This window comes from Microtus pennsylvanicus, chromosome X (assembly GCF_037038515.1).
Source record: "Microtus pennsylvanicus isolate mMicPen1 chromosome X, mMicPen1.hap1, whole genome shotgun sequence".
Lineage (NCBI taxonomy): Eukaryota > Metazoa > Chordata > Mammalia > Rodentia > Cricetidae > Microtus > Microtus pennsylvanicus.
This window is the reverse complement of record NC_134601.1, coordinates 54,398,545-54,409,889: the sequence shown is the minus strand read 5'-3', so window position 1 is coordinate 54,409,889 and position 11,345 is coordinate 54,398,545. Positions and strand designations below refer to the sequence as shown.

General features: G+C 42.7%; 1 pseudogene; it reads left to right on the top strand.

The window, feature by feature from the left end:
* Window positions 1-2,254: 2,254 nt before the first annotated feature.
* Window positions 2,255-10,173, top strand: LOC142841815 (rhox homeobox family member 1-like; annotated as a pseudogene).
* The last annotated feature ends 1,172 nt before the right edge of the window (window positions 10,174-11,345 follow it).

The window sequence follows — 11,345 nt, the reverse complement described above, 5'->3', positions numbered from 1 at the left end:
AAAATGCCTATCTCTATTCATTTACGTATGAAAGGAGCACATAAACAGAAGGATCTCTGCCCCACAGATGACCTGAACCTGATCTCTGGGAAGTGCATGATTGAAAGAGAACTGATTTTCCCAAGTTGTCTTCTGACATCCAAACATGTGCTGTGACATGCACAAAATGGTAAAGGTCCATGCTCACATAACAAATAATTTCAACAATTAGAAGGAATCCTAATTTACTTACCTACTAACTATACAGGTATTTGACAATGATTTTGTGTTTACGCACGTTGATTTTCACATTTGTAAGTCAAAATAATTGCACTACAACTTCCTTAGGAATCTTGCTAGCTGTCCTGATATCACAGCACTCTAGGGTTCTACAATTAAAAGGAAGAAAGAAAAAGTTTGCATTTGTGTGAGGAGAGTGTACAGACGACTAAATGGCTAAGAGATTTTGTTGTTCTTTCAGAGGACCAGAGTACAGTTCCCAGGATCCACCTCGGTAACCATCTATCTCTAAGTAGAGCTTCAGGAGATCCAGTGCCCCCTGTAGGCATGCATAAGTACAACCACACTAACTAATAATGACCTTGTATTTAAAAAAGATTTTTAAAAAATCTGACAATCACAATTTGTGATTTCTTAACCTGTAACTTCAATAAATTTAATATTAATTTTTAGATTGGTTTATTTTTCATGTGTACAGTGTTCTACCTGCATGTATGCCTTCACGCCAGAAGAGGGCACCAGATCTCATTATAGACGGTTGTGTTCCACCATGTGGTTCATGGGAATTGAACTCAGGACATCTAGAAGAACAGGTAGTGCCCTTAACCTTTAAGCCATCCCCTTAATATTAATTTTTAAAAGCAATGTTAAACTCTACTTTTCTTTTTATTAATTAATTATTTTCCCAATCACATTTCCTTTCCATTCTTTCTCTCTTCCCAGACCTATCTAATAACCTGCCTCTTCCCACTATCTACTTCTTCTCTTTACAGAAAAGAGCAGGTCTCCCATGTATATCAGCCATCTGTGGCATATCAAGATGCAGTAAGACTAGGCACGTCATCTCCTATTAAGGTTGAATAATACAATCCAGTAGGAGGATAAGCTTCCCAAAGCAGATCACAGGGTCAGAGACATCCCCACTGTTAGGAGCCCCACCAGAAGACCAAGACCATAATTTACAAAACTATAAAACATGGGTAGAGGGCCTAGGTCAGTTCCTTGCAAGCTCCCTGAATTGCAGCCAAGTCTCTGTGATCCTCTCTAGACCTAGGTTAGTAAATTCTGCGGTTTATCTTTTGGTGCTCTTGGCCTCTCTGTTTCCCACAATCCTTTCTCCACCTTTTCCACAGGATTCTCTGAGGTTCACCAGTGTTTGTAGTTCTGCATCTGTTTCCATCAGTCGCTGCGTGAAGGATTGCAGTTTCTTAATGAGATCCTCTTGATATTTTCCAACATCTTAGCCCACTGAGGAAATTTCTTTGAGAATATTAATTGTTTGAATGGAAGCTAGCCCGAGGTTATTTCACTTTTGTATACTTACTGTATATATGGTGATTTCTCAGCTCCAGTACTGTTGAGAGCACTTTCAAGCTTCAGGAGTTTGCTGACACTGTGAAAAGGGCAGAGACCCACACAGTGTCAGCCTAGTCAGACATGAGAAGTACTGGGCAGGACATCGTACAGTGACTCTGATGGAGAGTCCCAATCTTTAGCATTTTCATTGTTTCAATGGTGACGTCCAGTGTTTTGCAGCGACTTGTCCTCCCAGAATGCTACATAAACTCCACTTCACAAGCATGACACTCCTTCAGGTAGAGGACAGTGTTGGTGTGTTTTCAATGTCCTCTCAAGGAAACTGGGACAAACACTAGCTGACATAACCATGTCCACTTAATTCCCAGATCTTGCAGTGTGCACCCAGTGAGATACAGAAGCTAGAGTTCTCCAGGGGTTCACCCAGAGGTTATGTGCTCGGTGTAAATGCCTGTATTCATCCCTACTTGTGCACCTGCAACAGCTTTCTTTCTCCTCCACTCCATTCCTAGAGGCTTTGGTGTACTTGGTTGGATCCATGTTAGATCCATTCTGCACATGTTCCCTAGAGCCACTTTCAGTGGGCATATATCTCCTATAGGGATTGTGTGATGGAAAGAGGACGGATATGAAACTTGCTAAAAACTCACATGTTACAAAATCATTACTATCCACAAACCATTTATGGAGATGACACTACTCTCTTTTAGGTCTCATCATGGCTTTCCAATCCCAACATGTGGAAGACAGTTTATACAAACTGAATGAAAATAAGATTGAGATGAGCCTTGATTTTGAACATGAGGCCACTGCAGCAACAGAAATTGTCATCTATGGTGAAGGTTCTCTAAAGGGTTCCGACAAGAACCAGGGCATCCCACACCACAAGGATGATGTGACCCACGTTGTTAACTTCAACTACGTTGGTGATGACATCAGGCATGAGAGCCATGGGAACCACCAAGGGTACAGAAACCCACAGTTGAAGGAGCAGGAGAACGTGGCTGCTGCCAGAGTGCCTCAGGTCTGGCGTACAAGGCCACAGGATCCAGTTTGGTCTCACACCCAGGCAGCTGAATGAGTTGGAAGATGTTTTTGAAAAAACTAAGTACCCTGATGAGATCATAAGGTATGTGACTTGTTTCAGTAGCTGTTCCAGCTCCCATCCATCAGCATCTCAAGGAGGTGTGTTCTTCACACTGTGGGTCCTATCTGCTTTGAGCCCAAGCACGAGGTCTTTGTTTAGTTGCTGGGTATGGGAAGGATGTTTTAAGAGGTCAAAGTCAACATTTATATCTGTATCTATGTCTATATTTATCTATTTGTCTATCTATCTCTCTATGTATCTCTCTATCTCTATCTATCTATCTATCATCTATCTATCTATCTATCTATCTATCTATCTATCTATCTATCTATCTATCTATCTATCTATGCAGTGTTGGTTGATGCCTCTCAAATTCTTTAAGTTTTCTTTTTGTTGTTTTTTTTTTCATCACCCTTCTTATCCTCTTCTTCTTGACCCACGTTTTATAATGGGAATTGTACTCAAGATGTTCTATTGGGAACTTACCAAGGCCAGCTGGCCTGGGTCTGATAAAGCCTAGGATAAAACCGGACTTGCTGAACATAGCAGACAATGAGGACTACTGAGAATCAAGAACAATGGCAATGGGTTTTTGATCCTTCTGCACGTACTGGCTTTGGGAGCCTAGGCAGTTTGGATGCTCACCTTACTAGACCTGGATGGAGGTGGGTGGTCCTTGGACTTCCCACAGTTCAGGGAACCCTGATTGTTCCTTGGGCTGACGAGGGAAGGGGACTTGATTGTGGGAGGGGGAGGGAAATGGGAGGCGGTGGCAGGGAAGAGACAGAAATCTTTAATAAATAAGTAAATTAATAAATAAAAAAGACCTAGTGGTTTCTAAGTAATCCCTCTACTACTATAGCATATCCACCTTATGTCATTTAATGGTTTCTTGAGACAGGGTTTCTCTGTAGCTTTGGAGCCTGTCCTGGAGCTAGCTCTTGTAGAACAGGCTGGACTCGAACTCACAGAGATCTGCCTGCCTCTGCCTCCTGAGTGCTGGGATTAAAGGTGTGTGCCACCACCGCCATGCTCAATGTGGTTATTTTTTTTTTAAATAAAATAAAGATCAATGAAAAGCCGTTTTCATACTTCAGAGCTCACCATCTCTACATAGTTTTGTGTTGGGTGTGATTCATCTCCAGAAATGACTTTCATCTTGCCAAGCTGAAATGCTTTATTTCCCTAACAGCTCCACGTTCCATCTTCTTCTCACAGGAAGGATCTTGCAAAGCGCTTGTTTCTGGGAGAATCCAGAGTGCGGGTTAGTATGTCTGAAAAAGCTTTGGGCAGGACACTCTGCTTCAGGTCATGGTCCATGTTCTTGTATCCACTATGAAAAGCGAGCGTGGGTGAGAGGTGTCCTTGTCTGGGTTATAATAATAACTGAGCACTGACTCTTGAAGTTTTCCAGAGTTAAAATGGAACGGGCAGCCATTAAGTGTCTTTTCCCATTATTGGAGACACCGTAGTCTCTTAATTGAAAAAAATAAAAATAAAAAATGCACACAATTTTTTAGCATTTTTATTTTATTTAATTGTCTTTATTGAGCTTTATATTTTTCTCTGCTCCTCACCCTTTTTCACTTCTCCCAGTCTCACTGTCCTGTGACCCCCACACTCCCAGTTTACTTAGGAGATCTTGTCTTTTCCTACTTCCTAAGTAGATCGATTTATGCCTGTATCAGGGTCCTCTTTGTTGTCTCAGATTCCCGGTATTGCTGGTTTTCTTTCCTTTATGTGTGAAAATTATGTATGAGTGAGTATATATTATATTTGTCTTTCTGTTTCTGAGTTACATAACCAAATATGGTGTTTTCTAGATCTATCATTTGCCTGCAAATTTCAAGATGCCATTATTATTATTTTTTACTGTTGTGCACATGTATGAATAATGCTGCTATGAACATATTTGAGCTGATGTTCTTGTGGTGTGATTGAGTATTTGGGGGTGTATTACCAACAGTAGTATTGCTGGGTGTGGAGGTGGATTGTTTCCTAATTTTCTCTGAAATCGCCATACTTATTTTCAAAGCAGCTGTACAAGTTTACACTCCCACCACCAATGCAGGAGTGTTTCCTTTACCCCACATCCTCCCTAGATAGGATGTCATCTGTGTTTTAATCATGGCCATTTTTATGGGTTTAAGATAGAATCTTAGAGTTGTTTTGGTTTGCATTTCTCAGATGACTAAGGATGTTGAACATTTCCTCAAATGTCTTTCAACCATTTGAGATTCAAAGAACACTTATAATCAGTATGGGAACATCATATATATAGACAGCATTGAGTATTATATGGTCATGCATATAGGAAAACATTAATGTTTACTGGTATGTGTACAGAGATTAATACTGAAGTCCGGACACTCAGGTCATTTCAGGGTACTTATGTGTACTGTTGTAGTAGGACTCTAAGTGACCTTGGGGACATCTAATTGATGTAGCAAGAAGTAGGAAAAAAATAGGGCTCTGTTTCAACAAATAAACACTTAGTTATAATGTGGATTAAGTGAGACCAGAGAGATAGTCAGTGTTTCATAATTAACCTGTGTTTAAATTATCCAAGAGTCATGTGGGAAGACACTCACAAGTGCACATGGTTGGCCTTCCACCTTTGTAAGTTTGTGGAAAGCCAATGTAGAAAGCAGCAAAGTTGAAACTTCATGTTCCCCGATGCTGTGTTTAGATTATCTAAAAACAATGCAAAATTGTCATGTCAGTGTTATGATATGTATGTGGCTGACAGCTTTAAAGGGTTAATTTTGTTACAATTAAACAAAAAGAATAACATTGAGCCCATTTAAGTTAATCGATTAAAAGACAATGGGAACAGGGGATGTTATTGAAAGTCAAAATGCAGGTTGGTACTGAGGAGAGGGCCCGAAGGATAAAGCTCTTGCCACATGAGTCTGATTATCTGAGTTGGGACCCTCAGCATAAAGTTTAGCAGGTGTCAGCTCACCTGTAGTCAGAATCTCTTATTCAGGAGGCAGAGACTGCGGATCATTAGGAGACCTAGATTAGCTCAGTTACTGAGCTGACGTTCAGGGACAACCATGCCAGTTTAAATCATGTGGGGAGCAAGCTAGGAAGATGCATGACTCTGACCTTGGTCCTCTGCATGCACGAGTGTGCATTTGCACATAGATACACATGCAGATCACACACCTTTGTAAGTTTTTATGTGTTTGCAAATACATAAAAAGCAAAGGTGCCAAGCCACGGTCAAGTGTGTCTTCTGTTGACTAACTTGAAATCTGAAAGTATTCTTTTCCTTTAAAGGAGACTATGTTGAACATGTGGGTTTTTTGAATGTGGGAAAATATAGAGCTCACTTTTAGGAAGAGATGTAGATATCTTATTTTCAAATGAATTTCTTTCCTCCAGACCGTAAAGACTAATGTTTAGATCATGGGATAAAAGGTGAGGCCATGAGCCCAGAGAAAGGGACTGCTCCATAGCAAATGAGAAAGGGGAAAGGCAGTGCAGAGTGCTATTCATGCTAACTTCCTTCAGCAAGAATCGGGCAGTCTTGATGTAGGCAAACTCCCTACCTGCAGCAGTAGCTTGTACAGAATAGCAGTCCTGCCTAGGAGCCCCTGATGAATGACAATCTAACACCACAAGGTGTAAACTACAGTAGGACCAGGCTCAGGTTGGATAAACTGGTAGAGAAGAGGGAGATTCCCCCAGGATGGAGAGGAATAGAGATTGGAAAAGTAAAGCAAACGAGTGAGGCATTCTCCCCCTGTTGAGCTGACAGGACCCTGTACTACAGCTCCAGAGAGACAGAGGTGCTGCAGCCCCAGAAACTGGTGTGAGGAAGCTCTGGAGACACAGATGCACTGCAGCTTCAGAGAGGCCAATGCACTACAGCTCTAGAGGCTGATGCACTGCAGCTCTAGAGATGCTGATGAATCGCAGCGCCAATGAGACTGATGATGCACTGCATCTCTAGAGAGACTGATGGACTATCACTCCAGAGCCATTTGTACTGCAGCTCCAGAGAGACTGATGATGCACTGCATCTCTAGAGAGGCTGATGGACTATCACTCCAGAGCCATTTGTACTGCAGCTCCAGAGAGCCTGATGATGCACTGCATCTCTAGAGAGGCTGATGGACTATCACTCCAGAGCCATTTGTACTGCATCTCTAGAGAGATTGATGGACTATCACTCCAGAGCCATTTGTACTGCAGCTCTAGAGAGACTGATGATGCACTGCATCTCTAGAGAGACTGATGGACTATCACTCCAGAGCCATTTGTACTGCAGCTCTAGAGAGACTGATGATGCACTGCATCTCTAGAGAGACTGATGGACTATCACTCCAGAGCCATTTGTACTGCAGCTCTAGAGAGCCTGATGCACTGGAGCTCCAGAGAGGATGATAAACTGCACCTCTAGAGGGCTATTCACTGCAGCTCTAGAGTCTAATACACTGCAGTTCCAGAGAAGCTGATGCTCTTCAGCTTTAGAGAAGCTGATGGGCTGGAGCTCTAGAGGCTGATGCACTGCAGCTCCAGAGAAGATGATGCAGTACAGCTCTAGAGGATGAGGAATATCAGGTCTAGAGATACTGATGTACTTCATATATAGAGGCTGATGCACTATCACTCTAGTGGCCTATGCACTACAGCTCTAGATGCTGATGAACTGCAGCACCAGAGAGAGGCTAATGCATTGCAGCTCCAGAGAGGCTCATTTACTGCAGCTCTAGGGGCTGATGCAGTGCATCTCTAGAGGCTGATACACTGCAGAACTAGCTAGATTAGATAGAACTAATATGCCATCAGTGACTTAATTAATATAGTTGCTTTGTGATTGTTTCGGGGCTAAGCTAACTGGACAGGTGAGAACCAACAAGTGGCCTCCTCCAAACACACTGGGGCTTTGATTGAGTTTATGGAGGCATCATGTTGGTATGTTTGAGTTCCCTTCATGGCTTCTGGTCCTTTGTCGGTCTTCTTTAGACTATATGTCCACATAATAGAAGGGTCAGGGAGGGACAGAAAGTAAGCAGTTTGAATCAAGCTGTTTACTGAAGCTAAGACAGCAGTTAGCTGGCAGAGGGGTTCATACAAACAGGAAGTTTAACCACAGCTAAGTTAGATAGGATATCCCTGATCTTTGGTCCCTAGAATAGAATTAATTAATTTCCCGTGGGATTCTTCATGACAGAGATCAAAGTCTATTTCTACCTGCAGTGGCCTCAACAAGAATAGAAGATGGAGGAACCTCTTCACTGGATTAAACTGTCACATTTCCGACTAGGTCAGAGGGCTTGAGTCTAATCATTGACTCTTCTTGTTCTAGGAGGGCATAGTTGTTTCTAGGGACCAGTAACTTAAATGAGTTTATTTTCTTTTTTTTTATTCAAAAGTCTACATAGTTTATCACATACTCAACAATGTTTTGTTTTTTTTAATTTATTTATTTATTAAAGATTTCTGCCTCTTCCCCGCCACCGCCTCCCATTTCCCTCCCCCTCCCCCAATTAAGTACCCCCCAAGCCCGAAAAGCAATCAGGGTTCCCTGTCCTGTGGGAAGTCCAAGGAACCCCCACCTCCATCCAGGTCTAGTAAGTTGAGCATCCAAACTGCCTAGGCTCCCACAAAGCCAGTGCGTGCAGTAGGATCAGAAACCCATTGACATTGTTCTTGAGTTCTCAGTAGTCCTCATTGTCCGCTATGTTCAGCGAGTCCGGTTTTATCCCAGGCTTTTTCAGACCCAGGCCAGCTGGTCTTGCTGAGTTCCCGATAGAACATCCCCATTGTCTCAGTGTGTGGGTGCACCCCTCGCGGTCCTGAGTTCCTTGCTCGTGCTCTCTCTCCTTCTGCTCCTGATTTGGACCTTGAGATTTCAGTCCTGTGCTCCAGTGTGGGTCTCTGTCCCTGTCTCCTTTCATCGCTTGCTGAAGGTTAATATTCAGGAGGATGCCTATATGTTTTTCTTTGGGTTCTCCTTATTTAGCTTCTCTAGGATCACTAATTATAGGCTCAATGTCCTTGGTTTATGGCTAGAAACCAAATATGAGTGAGTACATCCCATGTTCCTCTTTTTGGGTCTGGCTTACCTTACTCAGGATAGTGTTTTCTATTTCCATCCATTTGCATGCAAAATTCAAAAAGTCCTTGTTTTTTATTGCTGAGTAGTACTCTAATATGTTTGAGGCATTTGGCCTTGCAGGTGAAGAGGCAGGGTGCCACTGTTATTCTGAGCAGGACAAGAATCAATGTTCCAGTTAATGCTGAAACTAAGGTATAGAAGTCCGGTCACCAGAGACTATTAACAATGTAATGATCTATATCTTCTTTCTTTTCTTCCTTTGAGCTTTTCTCTCTCCCTTTCTTTTCCTCCTGCCCTTCTCTTATCTTCTGCTTTCTTTCTTCTTTCTATCGACTATTCTTGTCCCCTCATTTACCATTTCCACCTTCTTTTCCTCATCATCCCCCAGTCCTTTCTCCTCTACTTATTTAAAAAGCAGTTACTCATGTATGCACTCCAGGGCAATGGCAGCCAATTACAACCACCTCATCTTCAGTCTCCTCTACGACCTTAGACCAATTTCCAGGAAGCCTGCTGAAAACCAGACTTATCCAGGTAATGACACATCCACTTTCTTGCAGCTTCCTTTCCTGTGCATAGGAGATAAGAGGCCTCTATGGGAGGCCACAGAAACCTCCACAGTCACCCAGCAAGGGCCCTGCATTTTTGTAGATCTTTAATGGATAAAAGAGTACAGGGTCATATAGAAAAAGAAATTAGTAATATATTCAGCTTTCTGGCTCTTCAACTTAGATCAGAAATGTAGGCATCATCTAAAACAATCAAATTTGAGGAATCTATGGCAATTATTTCAGCTATTCCTGCACCTATTTAATCAGAACCAGAATTGGGACGTGTTGTGCCTTTGTTAACATTGATTCAAGGCCAAATATGAGCTCTCCCATCCTTTCTATTATAGCCATATATCATGAGGATTACATAGACATGAATTGATGTAGTGGGGTGTGACTTTCCAGAGAGTCAGAGGAGATAACTTTATTCTAAGCAGTAGTTCAAGTAAACCAAATAATTCAAGGGCATGATGAGTTATCTTGTCCTTGGCAGAGAGTGTGTAGATTGTAATCCCTGAAAACCTTTTGATATCTCGTCTTCTCCATACCCTGATTTACTGATCCCCGATCTCTTTCTTAGAGTCATATTTTCCCATTTCCTTGAAAGGACATAAGAGAGGAAAGGTTCTCCCTAATGAATTTCCCTTTTCCGGTTGTTCTGAATTCCGACTTCCAGGGCTGGGGTTGCTAAGGGTTTTGTGTGTCCTTGGTTCCAAAGTTTGTTCAATCAAAGGCTCACTGGCATTTACTGTTACACAGAGTTGTTTTAGCCACTTGTGATACTGACTGTTGAATACACTAAAGCCATCTCTTTCACCATGTTATTGCAGAGCTGGTTTAAGAAAAGAAGAGCCCAATACAGAAAACATCAGCAGTCTCAGATTCTCCAGTGTGCATCTGCTGATGGCCAGGACACCTTGCAGTAAAGCTTTTGTAGGAGTCCTGAAGCATCATCCTGTCCAGGCACCAGATGAATACAGGATCTTCAGGTGTCACTGACACCTTCTGATGGCTGTGACACCTTATCCCTTCAGCAATAAAGAGATGTGTATTCAAAATATTTCATGCCCTTTTTGGGGGTCAGAAGGGGGGGATGTCTATTATTGAGAAAATATTTAACAGAAGATAAAAGGAAGGGATCAACCCTGAGTCATCTTTACTACTCCACAAGTCACAAAAGTTTCTCAAGACCGATGGCAATCTCGCACAGACATAATTCTTGTCTGTTGTCACATTGTACCATCCTCACCTTAACTCGACCCTGTGGGAACAAACACCTAAGAACAGGAACAGGACAAGTCCCCTGTGAGAAGACTGTTCACAACAAAAACAGAGTTTCCCCCAAATCTACGAGTTCACCCTTGTACTACAACAAATACAAAAGACTACTTTCTGAGCATTCATCAGTGGGGAGTGTGACCAGTGACCTAGGTGGCCCCCAGGTCTGTTCACTGTCCCTCCTTTCAATGGCACAGTTATGGTACTAGGAGTCCTCCTGACACAGGTCCTACTGTTTCAAAGGAAACACAAGAGGCCTTTTACGCCCATTAGAAAGAGGCTACTTCTTTGCTCCCCCACCTAGACCAAGATGCACAAGAGGCATATTGATCGATCCTCCCAGTTCAGGCAGGAGAGGAGAAGGATTCTCAGCAGATATACTAGGCCAGGTTAGTGGAAGACATAGGATGCAGACTTCAGAGCATGCAGGGAGCAATGGGCTGTGTTAGCCCAAGGGTGATTGGAGGAGAGGCAGTGTGGAAAGCCTATAAAGAGGATTATGCCTGAGTTCTGGCAGGGAGGACTCATAAGGGTGGCATTAATATGGTGGTGTATGTCGTGGGGTTAGAACACATGACCTGTGAGAAATTGGCCAAGGCGTGAGCTGCTTTTGATGCTGTGACTGCTTGTAGACATGGCAGACTCTAGAAAAGGGGGTGCAGCAGGATGTGTTAAAGCCTCTTTCTAAACTGAGGACAGGTAAAGTGGGAATCCGGACTTTGTAATAGAGAAGATGGGTAAACAGGGCCGTGTACTGAGGACACACATACAGAATTCTGGTGTGACAGAGGAGGGTCAGGTAGTCTGGCTGTTGTACAGC